The 20,974-nt window shown below is 41.3% G+C and overlaps 1 long non-coding RNA gene across 1 annotated transcript in view; it reads left to right on the top strand.

Annotated features, from left to right (window-relative positions):
• Positions 1–19,385, top strand: part of LOC119156157 — a 321,003-nt gene extending 301,618 nt beyond the window's left edge. The window contains exon 3 of the long non-coding RNA XR_005106986.1: positions 19,310–19,385. This is a non-coding gene — a long non-coding RNA (uncharacterized LOC119156157). The remainder of the gene's footprint in view (positions 1–19,309) is intronic.
• Positions 19,386–20,974: the final 1,589 nt, after the last annotated feature.

Genomic DNA, 20,974 nt, shown 5'->3' on the forward strand with positions numbered 1-20,974 from the left:
CCAGGAACACAAGTGTCCATCCTTTATCTTACTTGCGCCTCTCTTTGGAACATGAAGGCTGTGCACCAGAGTGGACGAGATGGTTTTCTGGCAAGCGTCAAGGCAGCCACTGCTGTTGGTGTTTGGTTAACAGACCTGTACAAGAAAGTGATTCACAGACTACAGATTTATTGTCAATTTTGTTATGCTTAAGGCAGGCAGTAATTTCAGTTTTCACTGCCATTAGCTAATAATAGTAATTAATTAGTAAATTATGCCATTGGGATCTCAGGGTGAACTAACAGGGAAAATGTAAATTAAAAAAAAAAAAAAAAAAAAAAAGACCACTAATGTTTCTGAGTTTCCCACCACAATTGAGCATTTGTGTCAATCCTATCCCTCCAAACTGAATTTCTGAACAACAACTTACATTGCCCACAGCACTATCTGGAAAGTATTTGAAGCAAAATGAGAAGGTACACCAAAAAGCATCAGAAAGGTACCAGGAAATGAAGGGGAAAGCAATGGAGAGTTGTGTTGCTGTTCTAGCAGCTGGAGGAACAGGGCTGAAATCTACCCTGGGTGAAGTTTCAGCCTGTCCCCTGCCAATGATGAGTCTCCTTTTCTCAAGTGAAGTGTGACATGAGACTCCCCGCTGGCAGCCACTGCCCCATGCTCCCTCCAATCCCCTGTCATGCGCCTTCCACGGCACCTGAGCTCTGCATTTGCCATTCGTGTTATTAAGGTCTGAGCTCTCTCTTATAGGGAATTGCTGAGTGAATCAAATCTATATTCATATTATTCCTCCCTTTTCAGGATCTGAAAACCTCACAATAAACTAGGAGGGGAGGGGAGGGGTTTTGTTGTTTGGGTTTTTCCCCTGATTTTGCTGACTTCCCTGTAAGGAAGTTTTGGATATAACACTAAGAAAGAAGAAAACACTAAGATAAATTTAGGGTTTTCAACTCAAGGTCATTTTGAACCCTTTATTTGGCTGCAAAAGAAAGTGGGGGAGAAAAGAATTAAAAAATGTGAATTAGGCTGAGTCATTTTCACTGTGAATTGTTTGCAGCTGTCAGAATCAGATCTATGTAGTTCACTATAGCTCAATTTCCTTTCCAAGTTAATAACACATTGAACAAACATACTAGACTAGACTCCTTTTTTTTTCTTTCAAATAACCTCACAGTGGATCTGCATTCCTAGTGTAAAAATGTCTCTATTAGCTTAGGCTATTTATAGAACATCAGAGGGCTGAAAGATAGTTAAAAATTAATCGATTACCATCAAATAACAGACACTAAAACTCAGTGTATGAAATGCCTTCCTCTACTGAATAAATTAATAGTGAGGGGAGAAATGTATGATCCTGATTTACAGGCTGGCCAGATTCAATTTAACACTCTCCAGTGCAGCTCATCAGCATTCAGAGCTGTGCAGTTCAGGTGGCACTTTCAGTAGCTGACCCTCTAGCTGATGTGATGGGTAGAGGGAAGGCAATATGCTTGGCAGGGAGGACAGAAAGGGTTGAGGTGTCCAGCTTCAGCTGAAAGACCTTTGGAAGGACCGGCTCAGCTCCTGGGGTCTAATACTTGCTGCTGAATGATTCCTCTTGACCTGTCCAAAGGTGGCACTGGGGGATTCACAGATGGAAATTACTCCTTCTGCAATCTCCGTGACATGCTCTTTTTCTTTCTGTTGAAATAGTTAAAAGCAATGGTGGGGAAGCGGCACCACCTGTGTGTAGAAGGTAAAAAACTTGGGTTTACAAAATACTAAGATGTTTCTCTAATAATCTTATTGGGAATAGTAAAATGCTGCTCTGGCCTTTATACTCTGTGGCTGTAATCATGCCATGGGCTGTGAAGAGAAATAAAATGTTTTATGAAACCAATGAAAATAATTATGGAGGGGAAAAAAAAGCTTTCAGGAACATAAGTCTTTCTTCAGGTCTGAAAGGAAGCAAAAGAAGAACTTAGTTCCAACATTGCTGCTTCTATCCGTATTGGTCTGAAGCAAGGCTGGTGGCCTCCAGAGCTTCTCTGTTTCTTCTAAGTGCGCCAGTCAGTCTCATAAAAGATACTGTTCACCTGAGAAATTTGCCTTTCTACCAAGGCGTTGTTTCAAGCCACAGGTTTGGCAGTGGGCAAAGCTAAGTGGTTGGGGTTTATCGCTTGCAGGCATCGCAGGACTTTTGCACCAAGACAGACAAAGCCCAGGGTGCCTTTGACTATGCGCTGATGTGTCTGCACAGCTCAGGCTGATGCTAGTTTAGGGATGGAACACTTCGGCGACTTTTGGGTACATCTAAGTCTGGGGTAGTTTGTTATCATACCTTTAGAGAAAGTGGCTAATAGATATGATGAATCTCCTGTTTTAGACATCCCCTACGGGGAGTAAAAGGAATTTGATTAAATAAAGAACAGCTTCTAAGACAGGATGGTGAGTTTAACACCTGCCCCTGTTGATTGCTGGCAGACCATAACACACAGATTACAACATAGGGGAAGTCTTTATTTCCTCTTTTATTACCCAATATGTGCATTTCCAAGCAAAGGTGACATTTTGTATGTCAAAACAAAGGTAGAACTGCATAGCCTTTGAAACATCAAACTCGGATGGAAAATGAGGATTTGGCATGGCTTAATTTGGGCTTTATTAATGCCTTTGGGGGAGAGGGATGGAAGAAAGATTAGGCAGATCAGAGCTTTAAAAGTCATAGATCATGCATTTAATAGCTCTAATTCTTAAATACTTGAAGGGTTTCATAAAGCCATTCTCTTCAAGTGCATACTCTTTCCCACTTCTGACTGTTGAATCTAGACCTCCCAAGTTCTTAAAAAGAGCTTGAAGCTAAAAATCTTCAGACCCTTCCATACAGCGGTGATCTTGCACCAACAATCTGTATGCAGCCAGCATCCTTAAAAGGATCCCGAGAGGAGTATACATGCACACATAGACTCATACTTTCATTCACGGTGCATATTGTATTATTTTAGGTACTCACCAAATAGGATTTAAAGCTGAAAAAAGAGACTTCTTCCACTCAGTTACATTTTCTGAAGTGCTACAGATTTAGAAAGACTGGATTTAAATGAAGTTACTACTAGATTTTTAAAAAAATCAATTCTGGTGTTATAAGAAATTGATGGCTAGATTTCAAGGTGAATTTTACCTAAAACTGAAATATCGACTAAGGCAATATTAGTATTTTGTTGTTTTCTCTCTTGAAAACTGGCATTTTGCACTGCACTGGATTTTGTCTTTTCCACAATTTTAAAATAATTTGCCGCACATTTATTTTAAATATTATAGTGCTATTTTTAAACTAGCAGTGCAAAGCATCAGATTTTATAGTAGCTATTACATAGTGTAAGGGGTTTTCTGTAATAAAATCAATATCATAGGATAAATACTCTGAGCTAGAATAATAAGCTACTGATAATTTTGCCCATAGTAATCGTTTTTAGCATGGCTGTGCTTTCCACAGTGTGATTTTTCTGATTGTATTTAACATGAATTAAGGTAAATTCCAGAAGGTAACATAGCCTGGGACACTGTGACCAATGTGGATGAAATAGCTGAGAGCAGTATGAGAGCACAGTGTAGGGGAAGGATATCAGTAAGATGCGGAACTCTGAAAAGAAGTAGTCATTAAGGGAATGTGAAAGTGGAAGGTAATTTATGATGTTATGGAAATAATAACATTAAATGCCTTCCCCCAAACATTTTCTTTCAGATTATTTAAAATCAAAGTTGCTAAATAAGATAATTTTAGTTGTCTATATACCTGTTCCACAGTGTTTTCTGAGACCAGGCTCTGCAGTGCTTATTACTAGAACTGTACCCTCGCAGTTACACAAGCTCTGGAAGAAGCTTTTCTACCCTAGCCATTCATTTGCACCATCCTACCACAGACCACTCCCTCAAGTGTGCTGATACAAATGTCTCATGGGCCACCTGGTACTTGAAATGGTCAGGTTTATAAAATAGGGGGGTTGTTTCAGCCATTTATATATATATATATATATATATACTTTTGGATAGTTTAAAGTTAATTTCTGAGAATAAGTTTTATAAACAAAGGAACTTCTAGTGTGTGCTAATTTCAACCACAAGTGTTCTTCAGGTTACCAAAAAATGAGTGTTGCACCATTTCTAGGAGTTTGTGCCAAGGGTACTGGGCCAGATTCTGCCAGAATAAATACAGCCCTGAAGGTACAGAGCTTGGATTTGCTCCTTAGTGATAGAGAAAATGGACTTCAATGTTTGAATGAAGTGAGAGCAAATGGGATGACCAGCTGTCAGCATCTGCAAAACCCAGGAGTGCTTTTGGGTTTGAACACTCTGCCTTGCTATCTGGGCTACAAGGAGTCCTGGGGCAAAAAGCCTTGTTGTCTCCTGTTTGGCTGTCATGCTGGTGGTGATGGCAGCGGGGCAGTGTCCCCCCTCAGCTCAGGGTGTGGGTACAGGAGACTTGAACGGTCAGAGAAAACAGCTGCTGACTGGCCTGTAATGTATTAAAAAGGCAATGCCAATAACTCATTTTATAACCAAGTGATCATTTATCCTACTAGCAAAATCTGTTCAACTCTGGTTGTATAGGTTATACAGTAATAAAAGTTCAAGTATCCATAAAATTGCCATTGAACTGTAAATTAATGTGAGGTAAAGTTGTTGCCCAAGGGAATAACCAAGCTTCAGAAAGTTGTGTCCTAAATTAATTGATGCTGAGTTCATCTCTGTGTAGGAAAAGAATGGGTTTATGCTCATCTTTGGTTGTTGAGCTCAGAGTTTTGTTTTCCAGCAGAAATTGCCATTGTCATCTCTGCTCATTTAAACAGGACTTTGTGAAATCAGAGAAAACCTCAGGAAAATTTATGAATGAGGTGACCTATTTTTTTTTTTCTTTCTTTTTTATTTTTAATTTGTTGCTACATCTGTTTGCATGAGTAGAGCCAGCCCATGCATGCATCATTTCAGGCACCTTGTATCAGTTGAGAGTTTCCTTTTTGCTTAAGCAAAGGTGTACATTCGCATTTTATAGTTGCTGATCTCCCTGACCGTCGTGGCTTGGCTGTCCTCTCTCTAACCCCTCCCTTAAAACTTCTGGTTTGGTTTTTTTTTTTTTCCCTGTTTGTACTTCAGTGAAAAAAAGAAACCAGTGGTACTTACAGAGAGGTCAGTTTTAATTATTATGGATGAAGATTAATACTTAAAAAAAAAAGTACTTGGTCCCATTGCCTTAGGAATCAACTGCTTTTTGAAAAGCTGGGTAAAAAAGCATTTGGGGTGTCCCAAGCTATGTGCTGTGGTGTGGTTTGCAAAACATTACTGCTGGATTTGTGCTGTTTCCACAACTGAGGAAGCACAGAACACAGAGGAGCTGTATAATGAGGTGTACATAAACTGTTTGCATTCAACAAGTCCTCCGCAGTGCTTAAACTATCGGGGTCTGTTGCAGCACTTGGGAGTGGTTGTTGTCAGGGCTTCAGAGCTGCCATATAAACCACTGCTCTGTATTACCAGAAGACTGAAAAAGCTATCTCCTAGATCTCTTGCTAACAAGCCTCAGAGGTTTGTATTGAGTAGCTGACTCTGCTCACAGCAAGAACCTTTCCACAGAGTTTCTATCACCGGCAGTGATGCCGGCCTGCCTGCTGGTGCTGTGCTGAACTGACACAATGGCAAACAGCACTTCCTGTCAATTACTAACAAAAAAGAGTCACCGTTATTCCCTATCACCGATCAAGCACCACTAGTCTGCTTGACACAGGATAAGGGCTGAGGCAGCTGGAGCAGGACCTCCACCGCACCATTGGTGGCAGTAAATTCAAAAATAGTTAAAACATTTTCTGATTCCTCTTCTGCTTTTTCACCCCTTTATTTTTTCATACACAAGTTGTTTTCAGTACTTCTGACTTCTCTGTTTTCCTTACCATCTCTTCTCTTTTCATTTCACCTTTGCTTTTTAGTTTTTCTCCTCATTCTTCTATTTTTCTTTCTTTTCAGTGTCTATTTATTTCTTCTGCTTCACAGATTGTCTCTCTGCTTGCTTTTCTTTTTCCCAGCACTTACTATACTCCTTGTGTTTTTGCAGCTCTAATGCTAGCTTGTCTGCCAAAGAATAAACTCCTATTTATGGAAAATATATGCAGCTATATGCACTGCTAAAACATCTTCAGACTGTTTGCTCACAGTCATCTTGCAGAGACAGCATGACACTGTTAACACAAGAACTGAACAGCTACCACTACATTTACCAAAATTAGAGCCAAATGGCACATAAGCACACACCTATGCAGTCGTGCAGGTTTGGCAACATGCTTATATAGGTTCAGGTCCATCCACCTGGATCTGTCTTAAATGAACCAATGTCTTTCTTCCTCTGCTGATGAAACAATGCATTTTGGTTTTATATGGGAGAATCCCAAGGGTTAGACCTTTAGATGTAATTATGCTACTCTTCCCATACCATTGACTTTGCACAGGAAGAGATACCAATTAGTTATGCCCTCCAGTGCAGGCCGATGGAAATTCCTGAACTGGTCCATTGTGAAGTTATACTTTTAGAGTACCCTAAATCTGAATCTGTGAGCAAAAGGTATTATAGGCTGATTTCTTGGGACATCTATGAAATCAGGAAGATTGGTATATTGGGGTGGTTTCATCTTGTGCCTCGAGATTAATGTCCTAAAGCAGCAACACTCCAGGTACGATACCTTTTAAAATGTTCTTAGGTTTTCAGCATTGTTTCTTACTGAAGTATGGTAAAGAAAGGGGGAGAATTTCAAAGGCACAAAGGGTAGTTCTTCCATTACAAGTCGATGGAAGTTGTGTGCCTAATTCCCACTTGTGCCTTTGAAAACACACATGTCCCTGCTTTGCTCATGGCTTTAAATCTCATGTGCACACAAACAGCAGCCCCACGTTCCTATTCAACCTTCCACACACAATTTAATTTCCTTTCAGTGTCACAAACTTTCTACAGTAGCTGAAATATGTCAGGGATGTTTTTGTCAAATTGCTGAGACCAGGTTCCTCAGCTCCCTCTATGCACTTCTGGGGTGATCGGATCATGATGTTAGAGTCGCATAAGAGCTTATTAGCAGCTGTTGCAGACACTTTCGCTGTGCTCTAAAAACAACAACGAGAACAACAACTCAGCTGGGAAGAGCATATGCAATAGCCTTTTAATCATTGCTTCAACTCACCATGTCATGATGTGTAAGCTTTCTCATCAATGAGGCTAGGAATACAAAACCAGAGAACTTCTTAAATATTTCAGACACCTGCATCTTGTGAAACAAATTTATGCTACCAGATTAAAACAAAAAAACCCGCCAAAACAACAACAACAAAAAAAAAACACAAAACCCAACACCAAAAACCAGGCAAAAGAAGAAAGGGGAAAAAAATCTTGGATCAAAAGTGTCTCCTTATCAGGAAATGAAGGACAGAAACAAAAATACCCTCCTCCTCCATGTCCTCCTCTTCTTTTCCCACCTCAAACTTGATAAAATTCTGTAATCTGACATCCCCCTGCAAAAGGGTAGCTGAATATTTACAAATGGGGCTTTTTGATGCAAGCCTGCAATTAAAAATCTCCCCAACACCGCCATTTGAGAGCTAGCAAGGCTCTGTCTTCTTTTTGTCGCTATCTGTGCTGCCCAGCTTTGCTGTCCTCCTTTATCTGCTGTGGTTGCAAAGCCAACGCGAGTGGCCGTGCAGAGTTGTACATAGGCAGCTGTGGGAAGCAAACGCCAAGCCTCAGAGTCTGTTTATTCAGCAGTGGCAGGGAAGTCTGTCGCTGGTCACTAGGCTGGAGACGTGCCTACAGGCTTGGTGTGGGATGCTGTTCAGCTGTCCTGCTTCTCTGCAGCCCGCTTCATTGCAGTCACAGTGATGAATTTGTTTGCTTTCGTAATAAGTCAGACAATAAGGATGTTGCTAAATCTTTTATGGAGCCCAAAGGCAGGGCTGTTGGTTGATATTCATTTGCTGTGGAGTTATGATTTGTATGACCACCAAGTTGCCCCTTGACTCAGAAAGTCCGATGTTGCAAACTTGTGTGCTCAGCAGTGAATGGAGCTCGGCAAGGTAAAAGTGGCCAGCAGATGTCTCTCAGGATATTTCTTTGCAGACACAGCTCTCCAACTCCCCTTCTTTACTGACTTTCCAGTAGCTGGGCTTGGTGGGTTATGAGAAATGTTGTATCTTACCTCTTTGCCCGTCCCTTGCAAATATTACAGCCACAAATACATGGCTTTGTGATACTGAGGGGTTTTTTTTTAAGTCACAGCCTAAATGAAGGGAATATTTTATAAAAATAAAAAAAAGGCAAGGGAAGGCAGCTCCTTTGTGTCTTCAGGAATTTCATGATTATTTACAGCCTTTGCGAAAATGAAGCAATGTCACTCATGGGGACGTGCAGTATTTTAGATCACTTTGGATTGGGAAAATCATTAACATTGTTGGGATTCTGCTTCATTTTGCATGGGAGAATCGGTAGATGGCAGGAAAAATACTCTGCTTGCAGGTGCAGGCTGTGTCAACATGAGGCAAATCTGCTAATCAAGCTGTACCTGCTGAGCTATGCTGGCAAATTTTTCCTTGGGTAGACTTGGCCTAAGTCTGAGCTCTTTTCGTTAGCTGGCTGTACATTATCCTCTGTATTCAGATGGAGAAACTGCAGCAGTGAGGATAAGTGGTTGCTCATGGCACTGAAGGAATTAGTTTTAGAGGTGGAAGTGGAAGGCTGGAGTCCCCTGGTCCCAGTCATGTTCACACCAGACCGCCGCATTTTGGCTTGGATGGGGTTTAAAGCTCACCACTTAGGTCATACAGAAAATGCGCACACTATTATCATTTTGCAGGAGCTCTCCGTTGGCATGATCCATGTCTTTGAGAATACAATAGTCCATCACCAATCCAATCATCTTTCTGTGACTGAGGGGTTTATGCAATTATAAAAAAGTGGATGATTTGAATGTTCTATCCCTCTTGTGGAATTATGTTTGGAATTTATCCGACAAGACAGGGAAGGGATTTTGTTTGTTTTGTTTGATCATTTCTTATCACAGAACTTTGTTTGACTCAAACCACAATGATACAAGCATTCAAACACCACCTTCAGATGTAATATTGATTTATAAAACAGCAGTGCACAGCTGCTAAGCTTCACTGTTTCATACAGAAGGTCTTCAATTCCCAACAAATTACTGGCATTTCTACCTATTTACAAATTAATGTTTCCTCTGAACCTTGTGCATTTCTTATTATTCTAGTCTGCTTGCTTCAGTTTCTGCTTAGAAACCTTGTGTGAGTGTGTATTATGCAGTGATAGGGCAGCTTTAGAGCATCAGTTAAATTGGAGTTAAATAAAAAAAAATCTAGATCAACGTTTATCCTTAGGCAAGTTATGCACTGAGTGAAATTAAACTACTATATGTACTTGTAGATTGAAGAATCAGAGGTGGAGGATGGGTCAGAAACACTAAGATCAAAGTTTTTCTTCTTTGAAAAAAATCTCTTTGAAAAGCCCCCATGCCACCTATTCTGCTTGTTAATGTTTTGACTGGAAGTGTCTGGCAGTGTCATCATCAGCAGAATAATTGTAAAGACTTTTTTTTTTTTTTTTTTTTTTTTTTGTGAGCTGACTCTAATAGCAAAGCAATGGATCCTTAGCAGCCTCTGTTATATGTCTCTTAAGGGAATATTTTTGTTAATTGCAAATATTTGATTGACAAACATGGGATGCAATTAGTAGGCAGGCACAGTAGGAATGTGCAGTGAACTGGATCTCTGAACCAACAGATCTCAACTCTCTCAGCTTGATCTGAAATAGGCTAGAGCATTTAAACCATATGTTTCCCTCAAACTTTTTCTTTCCTCTGAAAATTCCTTATTTCCCTCAACTAACCTTCTTTCACTCTCTGCACCAAGGGAGCTAATTCATCTACTATGATCACGTCAAATAAAGACAGAAAATTCTACACAAGCTTCAGACTTATGCTGCTTTTTGACCGTGGCAGTAAAATTTAATGTGGACAAGACTATACATGCCAGTTGTGCCTTACAAAAGCCCTAGGTGAAAGAGAATACAATCTAATTTAACTTTAGACATTTTGAGCTTAATGGTCTATTTAAACAACCTGGTGCCATCTGACTACATTTATCAATTATATTTCTTTTTATTTATACAGAGTACTGTCTTTCTGGAAAGGCTATAATCAAAACTTATCCAGATAAATTGTGTTCAGATTCTGTGGCACGAGAAAGAATTCAAGGGATTTTGGTGTTTCTGTATGTTCTTTTTCATAAAAAAGATGGCTCTTGAATCTTTGAAAGGAAATTGATTTTTATTATTATAATAGCCTAATTGTGATAGTTTTCATAATTACAGCTAAGAATTACCAACAGGAAATGCAGTGTTGTTTTTAGATTGAAGTGTTGACACCCCGGAAAAAATTACTTCTGGGTAAGCAATACCTCTTCTCTCAGGGAAAGGGTGCTTATTCCCCCATTTCTTATGACAAGGGACACCGGCAGGAAAACTGCCTCTGAGGAATTATCAGTTCTTTGGGTTTTCAGGTGGTTTCTGCTCCCTCTTTGTGATGTCAGTATCATCTCTGCAATAGCCCCATATGACATCATGTGCCGAGTGTTGTTGAACTCGGGGAAGCATGAGCAGCAGGAACTCCACGCACCTTCAGATCTTCTGCAAGCAGATCCATGCTGCACTACATGCTCCAACGCTGGGTCAACTGCAAAAGCAGCCTAGTGCGTGGCCTGGAGCCAGTGGGGGAGGGCATTTAACCGGCTGAGAAGCTCATTTGCAGCTGTCTTGGATGTGGATGCAGTCCACTTCAGTGTGCCGTACTATGTCAGGAAGATAGTTTTTTTACAGCTAAGCTACAGTTGTCTTTTTCTTAGATGTTGGGAAGTATGGGCACCATTTGGCAACTTCTTCCAGTCTGAGTAGGAGTGCTTGTCACTCTGTTGGTGAAGCAACAGAAGCTAGAACTACCCTTCTGCGTTGGTATTAGTAGTGTGTTTTGTTGTATTGCCAGGGAATAATCTGAGGAAAATGGAGAGGTCACTCCCTCCTTTCTATTACTTTTTGTATGGCATTAACCAGTCTTATATTACCTATTTTTATTTGTGGAAGTCCCACATCTCTGTCGGTACTCATGAGCAGCATGAGCTTGTACATACCTACATCATCACACTCCGTTACAGCATGCATATTTATAAAATCACGTGAAGGGGCTAATGAAGGGGCCCGATCCTGCAACATTTACTCCTGCTGTGGACTACTCATGTGATTAAGGCTGACTCACATAAGTGTTGCAAGATCCAGCCTTTAATTTGCAAATCCCAGTAACGGTGTGTGTTAATCAGACACTTCATCAGTGAAAAGAGTGCTAGATCCGTAGTAGCTGTATGGTAAGGCTATAAATACAAGCTAGATTTCTTAAAAACTTCCTCACAGAATTTTGCCCCTAGAATGGAAAATATTATCTCGCTGCTGTGTGAGTCCTGAATGTAAAATTTCAGATTTGTTGTAAGTAGCCCCCCAGAACTAACAAAAAAATAATTTCCATCTGGAACGTTTCATGCCATGCATTTGTAACCCTCTTACTGAAACAATATTTAACAGGGGCATTTAAAAGATGCTCAGTCTAGCAGGTTTGATAGTATTTTTACATAAGGGCAGTTAATGAATCCTTTGCAAATCCGTGATAATTTAGACAAAGCTTCATGAGGGAACAACTATGGTATGGCAGAGTTATTTTAAATTCTGATCCAGGTACATGCTTGGGCTTGTCAAGGTTGCCCTTAGTGAGGACCGGTCCCCTACAGATAATTCTTTTTTCACACTGGAGCCGTTGTTGTGTCTCTCTGTTTAAGTGCTTGACAGAAAATGTCCACAGTTAGGCTGTGCATAATGTATACTGTCAATTTGTAAAATCTTTCTATGTGACTGTGTTGAAAGAGGGACTTCATCACAGGTTTTGTGTTCACAGCCTCACAATTTAAATTTTACTGTTTTGTCATGTAAATGTAATTCACTTAAAATATTTAAATTGTCCTTAATTAATTGAGAAGGGAGATTATCATTGTGGTGAACTTGTAGGCAGTGTGCAGAACAGTACTGACACCATTTTGGCAAATACAGGTGATGAATGGTGTTGACATGAACGGCTGCAGTTACACAGTGTGCGTATACACAAATTATACCGCCATGTGTGTTCCTCTGTGTTATGAAAGCCTTTTGTTTATATATACCCAGCTATACATTTACACATTATGTAAATAAACACACATATGCCCATGCAATTTAATTGAATATATAGCTATGGGTTAAGAGGCATGTTACTCTGATGAAAAACATCTTATGGTACAGAGTAAAAATATTTCCAATGTGCTTTTGAGCCTCCTGTAGAATTTAAGAAGGAACTGCAGAGATTTCTGTAAGGTAGTGGTTCAAATCATTTAATAGGAAGGCATTGTATTTGTTCAAAAACTCGAGGATGTTGAATGGCAGTCTTAGAAACCCATCGAGTTTCATCTTTATTCAACTCCTTTTATTCAATTACAAGTTTTTCCATGAGTCTTTGGTATATGCAAAATGGAACATTACACTGTGAGTTTTGTTTCAAATTAGGCACATACTTTTAAGGCAATGTGCAAGAAATTATGTCTGTGGATTAGTCTTTCCAACCATAAATTCCCCCCAAACCGACGCAAGCATCTCAGGGTGGAATGAAAAGTTGCCTCAGGTGCATTCAGTCAGCCTTGGGGGTGCAATATGGCTCTTTGATGTGCTGAGAGAGAGGCACTGAGCGATGGGCTAGCGGTGCCTCCTACCCACTTTTCCAGGCTGTTGGTGCTGCCATGGCATGCTATGCCTGGAGGGGCTTGAAGAGGTGGTCTCCTGCTGGAAAAATGCCTTTAGAAGCTGCAGGAGGTGGTGATCCCACTGCCGAGCCCCACCAGGAGGGAGATTTTTCTGGACCTCTCTCTGGGGTTGCATTGCATGTGGCGCACCCTCTCCCCGGCCCTGATTTGGGAACAAGGGGGGCCTGCGGGGCAGTGATACTTCTTCATCTTGGTGTAGGATGCCACAGGCCATGTCGCAAGGTGACACGTCTCGCTCTGGCAGAGCCCAGATGCATGTGTCTGCCTCACAAAGAAATCTCTTCTTTTGCTTTTTGTTTGTTGGGTTTTTTTCCCTCCATCTCATGCACTCAGCCGGGGCGCCTCTCCTCCAGCTGTTCTGTGACACTGCGCAGCCATCAAATGTTGGAAACCCGGATCAGAGAGCAGCAGTGACAGACTCCCAGGCACAGGCAGGCCAGGTCCCAAATCTATTGTTCATACAAGAAAGCTCAGCAGTGACTTGACAGGTTTTAAAGCACTGGAGAACTTTACCAGGAAGTTTTCGTGCTTTTCTACTTGTTTCCCTCCCTTTGCCTCAAGCCAGATGCAAAAGATGTGCCATTTTACCGATTAACAGAAAAGGGAATATAGTTGCTTCTGAAAACATGTACACACACGTACACACAGATAATCAGGTATGTGAGAATCAGCAGTCCCTCTGCATGCGAGGGCTTACAACTGTGATGCTTTGTAGTATTGCATTCAGACACCGTGTTCTGAGCGTCTTTGTTATCATCACCTGATAAATAAACAGCCCTAAAATTACAGAACTTATTATGGTAATTGAGTGAAGAAAAGGAAATGCAAACCCTGCCTCACTATCTATTACATTGCCACTGCTAAAGTTGCCTAAACCTGTGCTACTCAAATGATATTGTAATATTAGCCTTCTTTCTTTTTTCACAATGATTGTTTTCTGTCCATCTCAAGCTGGATGTCAGTTCATTTAGATTTACATCAAGTAGTAAATTAAAATAATCACTCAGCAAACACTCTCAGCTCAGTTTTCTCTTTCAGTCAGGAGTTGCGAGAGATGCTTGAAGCATTCAAGCAGAAAATATTGCTGTCTAGATATTTGTCCTCTGGGTGATAAAGGAGGCATTGTCTTGGGACCCACTCAGGCCTCGGAGCTGATAGTAGCTGTGCATCACAGCTGTGAAGTGCGCTTTGTTATGTGTCTGAGGATTAGGGTTCAGGACCTTGTTTTTCTTGAAATACCAGACTGATCAGAGCTGCATATGTTCGGGGGAAAGCAGAGGTCGATGGTTCTCTGTCCACATTTTTACTAGATTATTCTTGGACAGAACTCTGGGAGAATACCCTGCAGCTTAAACCATCCCAAGAGTTTTTCATATTCTGCATTATAACCATCATGGAAAAAAGGCTGTAGTTTATCTATCTGCATTTGAAACAAAAGACTACAGCCTCACAGACACTCCGGGCTTTGGACCCATGCTGGAACAGGCTGGATCTTGCTCCTTTGTGTTCCATTTATGGTACAGCTGTCCATTTAGAAGCACAAATGCACCTTGATATAATAACCAAATCCAAAGAATGTCAGGCCTTAAGGATAGCACAGTCAATCTTCAGATCGACACTTAATCTTAAAGCAAGGGTAGAACTGGGGTGGTGTACATAACAAGGGTTGAGGGAGGGGGGGTGGGTGACAAAAAAAGGCTGTTCTGTGTCTCTAATCTGTCTGTTTCAGAAAAAGAGGATGTGGATTTTTTTTTTATTATTATTTAAAAAATTAATCTGTATCTTCTTTCCCACCCCCAGGAAAAAAAAACACCAAACAACATTTATTTTGGCAAATTAGATGTGTACAGAAGCAGTCTTAGTGAAAATGCTATCATGAATTAAGGTAATACTTCTATTACAGTTGGTGAGTTGAAGTCTGAGTAAAGACTGCAAGATCTAGGCAGTATCTGCTCAGTCTCTGAAGCAGCCTCATCTTTGTAGCAGCACAGTATGGGAATTTGTGGAATTTAGGATTTGGGGACAGACTGCCATCTCCCTTACGCTGGTGTGATACTGCAGAAGCTAACTGGATTCTACTGCTAGTAATAGTAAGATGGTGAAAAGAACCACCACTCTCTGTGGCTCTTTTGTTGCAAGTGTATGTACATACATACGTTGCAAAATCAACTTTCAGTGTCAGTCTGAATCTATCCCTTCCAGACTGGGGCCCTGATCAATTGGCAGAAGATTGCCTTTAGAATGATTAATGTTAATTGTATAACCCCACTGATGGGATGGAAGTGAGAACAGGTGTTGCCCACATGCAGTATGACACCTAAGGATTGGTTGCAGGTATTTCTCTGCTTGAAAACATGTCAGTGGGCACAACTTTGAACTCCATCAAACTTCTGCATAATGGCTGAGGGCCACCCATACATCTTTACTTTTAAAAGTAGGCCAGCATGCAAAATGGTTCTTTCTGTCAATCAAAATATGTAGTTATGTACCAAAATAGTCTTGGCTTAAGTCTGAGGTCTGGAATTACCTCCCTTGTACTGAGTAGGGCATGTGCTCTGCTCTCTGGAGCTAGGAGAAGGGCCTGAGTGATTTCTGCAAAATTAAGCCTAGCTTTAGTCTTTGCTTAGTTCTTCCCATCCACCTTTCTTCTATGGAGCCATCCCTGCCCAGCATTGGGCCTGGAAATCCCTACTGTGGCTTCTCTTTCAGGCTCCAGGTTGGTGGGGTGGCTCAGGTGCTTCTCTCCCCGTGGAAAGGAGAGCTCGGTGCTGTCCTCCAAGAGGATCACAGCATCCTGGAGAGGATTTGAGACATTAGCCTGAGCTTAGTGGGCTACCAGCTCAGGCCTAGGAGTAGACCAAACAGCTCCTGAACGTGTTCCTACCCATCCAGTCTTTTTATGGACGTCATTGCCATTCAGATGAGACTCTTGGCAATTTTGAGATTTGGCAGTCTTGGCAAGGTATTTTTTCTGTCTAGACAAACTGGTTTGCAAGTTAACTGGCACAGGATGTGGATTGAGGAGCCTTGGTCAGAGATAGATCTGTGTAATTATTGTTTGAATTAAGCTCTAGTCTCCTAATGTAGTTATACAGTTGTATTCTTATCCTCTGTATTGCTAAACATCCTCTGGCTTTACCACCCTACTGCATGCCTCTTCTAAGGGTTTATGCTGGAGAGATGATGTGCATGGACAAAAGTGGTGACATGTGGTATGGGGAGAAATGATTTCTTGTAACTGCACTGTGTGCTGGCAGAACTGATTTGCTGCATTTGTGCATTTCTGCCTACAGAAAACTGGCATCGTATTAAGGCATTTATCATTGGAGATATGCTAATAGCAAACTTCCAAAAAACCCACAGGGTAACAGTCAGTGTATCATTTCTTTATAAGCAGTCTTTTATATTTAGGTATTTTCCTTCACTTCTACTTCCTCCTTTCTTAGGAAATGACCACGGGGTACTGACCTCTGCTTTTGTGCTCATACAAATCCCCTCTCTGTGTTTTGTCTTCTGGTTTTTTGGTTGGTTTTTTTTTTTTTCCTCGCTAGTTTTTTTTAAATGTGTTTTGGTTTCTTTTTTAATGCTTTGAAAGGGTTTGGTTTATCCTTCCTCACTCATGCTAGCATAGGTATCCATCAGTCCTCTTTTCTCCTGGACTTGTTGCTACTGATGCTGCTCCTTTATTATGATGTTTTCCGTGCATTTTCCCCCTTTTTTCCTAAACTACTTTTACCTCTTGTTTTGTCTGTCTCATATCTTCCTATATCCTGGCAAAACATACGAGAGGTGTCACTTACTTTTTCTCTCTGACCCCTCTCCGCAGCCCTCAGCTCTGCTTCCCTCTGTCCTGCAGAGACTGATACCTCTGGTGACACTTTCCCAGTGCCACTGGGCCTGGCTCTGTTCCCTTCCTACCGTACCTCTGCTCTCCTCTGGTCTGTCACACTATGTAAAGTGCATGACAGGAGCACTGCACACACAGTGACAGAGCTGTGCTGGGAGGCAGAGCACTGTGGCACGATGGCCCGAGCTGCGTGCACTGCCCGAACGCCACCAGCAATACAGTACTGGGCAAGGAAGGGTGCTGGCCAACAGCAGGAACATCCCTTTTCAGCTTGGTCTGCCCCACTGAAGTCAGGGAGCCCTGTGAGAACTTCTGGGGAATTTTTATCGAAAACCACAAATCAGGCTCTTCTCTCAAAGCTGGACAGCAGAAGGGGGAATTCTCTTGTTTATGATGTTAAGATAAAAGAAAGACAATGTCCTGAATGAAGGAAAAAGAAAAGCTGCTGGGGCAGAAGGTAGCTACAGCCTCCAGCTTCTTATGCGAACTCACGTTGCTGAAGAGCATGGGAGGCAGAGGTGTGAAGCCTTCCCCTGCTGGTAGCTGTTCCCTCTGCTTGAATGAAGGAGACAGAGGGGCCAGGATATTTTAGGGTAAGGTATTTTGCAGGTTTAAACTGGCATACCAGTAATTATGTTATCTTTGTGGACTTCTAGCAGCTGAAAATCAAATCTCAGAGTTTTATCTGATTTGAGTTCTTCATGGAAAATTGTACAAGCATTGACACAGGCATACTGTGATGCTTACTGAAGTTATTTGAAGCATACATCATTTTCTAGATATCTCAATACCCATACAAATGTGAAATTGCTGAAATTATCAAAATATTGACATAAAACTCTATGCAAAATGAGACGCTTCTGTTTGTGAGTGGTGTGGCTTGGGGTTTTTTTGCTGCTGTCACCAATCACTGCCATCAGGGCCCAGCATAAAGCCAGGCACTGGAAGGGGGAATTCCCCTAGTTCTTTGCAATAAAAAGCCAAACCAAAACAGCAACAACAACAACAACAAAACAAACAAAAAAAACCCCCAAAAAACCCACCACCAAATAAAAAAACCCCAAAACCACAACAGAAAGAAAACAAAAAAAGAGGTAATTTCCTGACTGCAGGAAAAGAACTACTGGAGTAGAAGGTTACCAAGGCCTCTGGCTCCTTGTGTGTTGCTGAAGAGAGTATTCAGAGAGTTCAAACACAAGTAGGAGGTCTCTGAATGCAGGAAACAAGCGACGTAGTACACGATGAGAGAATTAAGCACAGAGGTTACCCTGTGTGCATCTATTCCCAGCAAGAGTTATCCAACAAATCCTTGAAAGAGACATGTTAAAGCTTCATTATAGCTCTTGCTAATTTGAGAAATGTCAGGAATGACAATATCATTTTCAACTCAGCTGTTGGGATCTCTGTGTGTATATCTGATTAGATGGTACATACTGAAAAATGCAAGTAGTCCGCAGTAAAGTCTTTGTATAGCACCTGGCAGAGTGGCATCACTTCAGCATAAATAAATTATATTTGTAATGTCTTTATGATATAACAAAATCTCAGTATTATGGCTGCTGTTGGAGACATGAAGAACTATGCCTGGCTTATGCCATAATGGTTGTGGATTTACATCAGAATAACTCATTCCTGGTGCCTTCCTGCTGTACGTGGGCTGAGATCCACAAGGATCTCTGAAGTACTTGTTCTAGTTCAATATTATGGAAGTATGCAAATTGTAGGCGCAAACAAATGCCTTGCATTTGAAGTTTTCTTCCCTCTATCAACACAAAAAAAAATATCTTGATGTTCTTCTAGAGCTTGTCTGGTGATAGTGGGATCTCACAGTGGGTTCCCTTTGGAATACGAAGTCCGCTGCTTTCTGAGCAGCACCATGCATTATTCCAGACTAAAAGGGCAGATGAAAGGCAGACTTGGCTACAGCTGCTACCTGGAAATCCGGAGGCCCTTGTCTTCCTTATTTCATCTGTTGCTAGTCAGCTGGAAAGCACAGTGACCTATGAGTAACGTGGTCATCCCAAACTCATGCTGATAAAACCTTTACACTAGCGCTTATGCCATCTCTCCCTTTCTATTTCTCTGAGATGTTCTGATCTAATCTTGACTTCCTTTGAGGTAGGGCATTCTGTCTTAATGCCCTGCCTCCCTTGGAGAGACAGAGAGAAATTGTTTTGAGGTTTTTTTCGTTATGTTTTTGCCTTGATAGACTTGTATGCAGAACTTTCATACCAGTGAGTGAATATGCTTTATGGCCATAGCCCAGGGACCCTTTGGACATCACTCCTCTCGATTAGTGGCTGCTATTTAAGACATAGCAGAAGAATTTCCAAATCCCAGAACATCAGTTTGGTCCAATAGGCAGTAAATCACCAAGTATAGCTTAGAGCAGCCTAGAGTTGGGAGACAGAAAAGCTCAGCTGTACTTTGCTCTCTCCACCTTCCTGGCAATACTACGTGTGTCCTGGCTGCCACTGGGCAGTCAGTCCACTTGGCATATTTGTAATCCTTTATGTTTGTTTGAGCTGCTAATGAATGTTTCTCGCTTATTCCTTACAGATCGGCATGGGGGATTGTATGGTGGATTTAATGGTGGATTTCTACAGCTGAGGGACAACTATCTGTGAATTTCCAGGTAGTTGCCATTTCTTCTGCTTTTTTTATGAGCTGCTGTGGATGTCGTGACCTGTTCTTTGTAGGCTGCAGTCCTCTCTCCTTAGTCGCTAAATGCGTTACCTCAAGATCAGACTGTTGTCCTGGGTTTCATCTTAGAGTTAACTTGAAATGTAAAGTGAAGGATGTTCTGGCTACCCAATCAGTATCCAGCCTTTCTGTCCCACCAGCAGCATTTGACCAGAAACCTACAAACTGTCTATTCATTTCTGAGAGGATTTGCTTGCATTTTATGAAGGTATATGTGGTTGAACACCTAATGGATAAAGAACTGTCTTTCTGTCTGTATTATCCTGCCATAACTGTGGTTAATGGAGGAACTCAGTGGCAAGGCAATTTCTTGTCCTGAGAGAACTACTCTCACTTTTTGGCTGGACAGAGTCTTCATCTATTTTTCACCTTTTTAAGGGGCTGAGGTTTACTTTGAATTTTTGTCGTAGATTTTTAAATGTTTCATGCTTACATTAGCTTTATACCGTTCTTTGAGAAACTCAAATTTAAAATAAGTGCTACAGTGACGACGCACAAAAGAGCATTGCGTGCGATGGTTTAAGGATCACCATACCACGAACACACTAAGCCCCAGTCACGATGCCAAGCCCATGGCAATGGATTTGTGTGCTGCCTGACAAGGTTGTTCAAGGTGCAGCTTTAGTGAGCCAGATACAAGCAGACTGTTTTTCAGTTTGGCACTCAGCCATCCTTGTTGTGATAATGTTGGTATTGTAAGCTCCTTGGGGCAGGAACTGTGGTTTTCTGTATGTCTTGCATCACTCCAAGATTGTGGCTAGCATTCTGTGAACTAAAGCTAGTAAATCAAAGCCAGTTTTTTTTCTCATGCACTTCAAAACCTACTCCATTTTGGAATGAGAAAACCACGTACAGCTCGCTGCAGGCTTTGTCAAATTATTCCTCCCCTTCACACTTGGACTCTTCTTCATTTTCCACACACTTAATACTCACCCAGCTCCTTTCTGTAACTGGCAGCTGATCCAATTACACACTAGAGGTAGAAATACTGAAGTCTTACAGTTCAAATGTGGAATGATATGCATAGTCACTTTGTCACTCAAATCCTTTAAAAAAAAAAAAAAAAAAAAAAAAGAAAGAAAAATCAGACTAGCTGGCCATAATTAAGGGCAGAAAATAGAGCACACAGTTAATATCTCCGTGGTTTGCCAATACTGGGATGTCACAAGTACCAATCAGGAAACCAGAGCCATGTGGCTTCCCAGATAAAAACACTGGCTTTTTACTTCTGGGGCTACAGTTCAAATCCAGCTTAAGGTTCTAAATTAAATGAGACCCTTAACCTATGCTAGAACACAGGATCCCTTCAGGTCAGAGCTGAGGTTATTGGCAGGTCAATGTGATGAAGCTTGTATTCTCTTGCCTTCAGCACACTTAATGGCATAAACAGAGGACTTATGGTCCAAACCCTGCCACAGCACCAAGAAGCCAGAAGTGTATGGGCACCAGCACCCAGGTACAGAGACATGGAAAAAGGAAAACCTGAATTATCAGGTGGCATGAATGTAGGCAGCATTGGGT

This window comes from Falco rusticolus, chromosome 12 (assembly GCF_015220075.1).
Source record: "Falco rusticolus isolate bFalRus1 chromosome 12, bFalRus1.pri, whole genome shotgun sequence".
Classification (NCBI taxonomy): domain Eukaryota; kingdom Metazoa; phylum Chordata; class Aves; order Falconiformes; family Falconidae; genus Falco; species Falco rusticolus.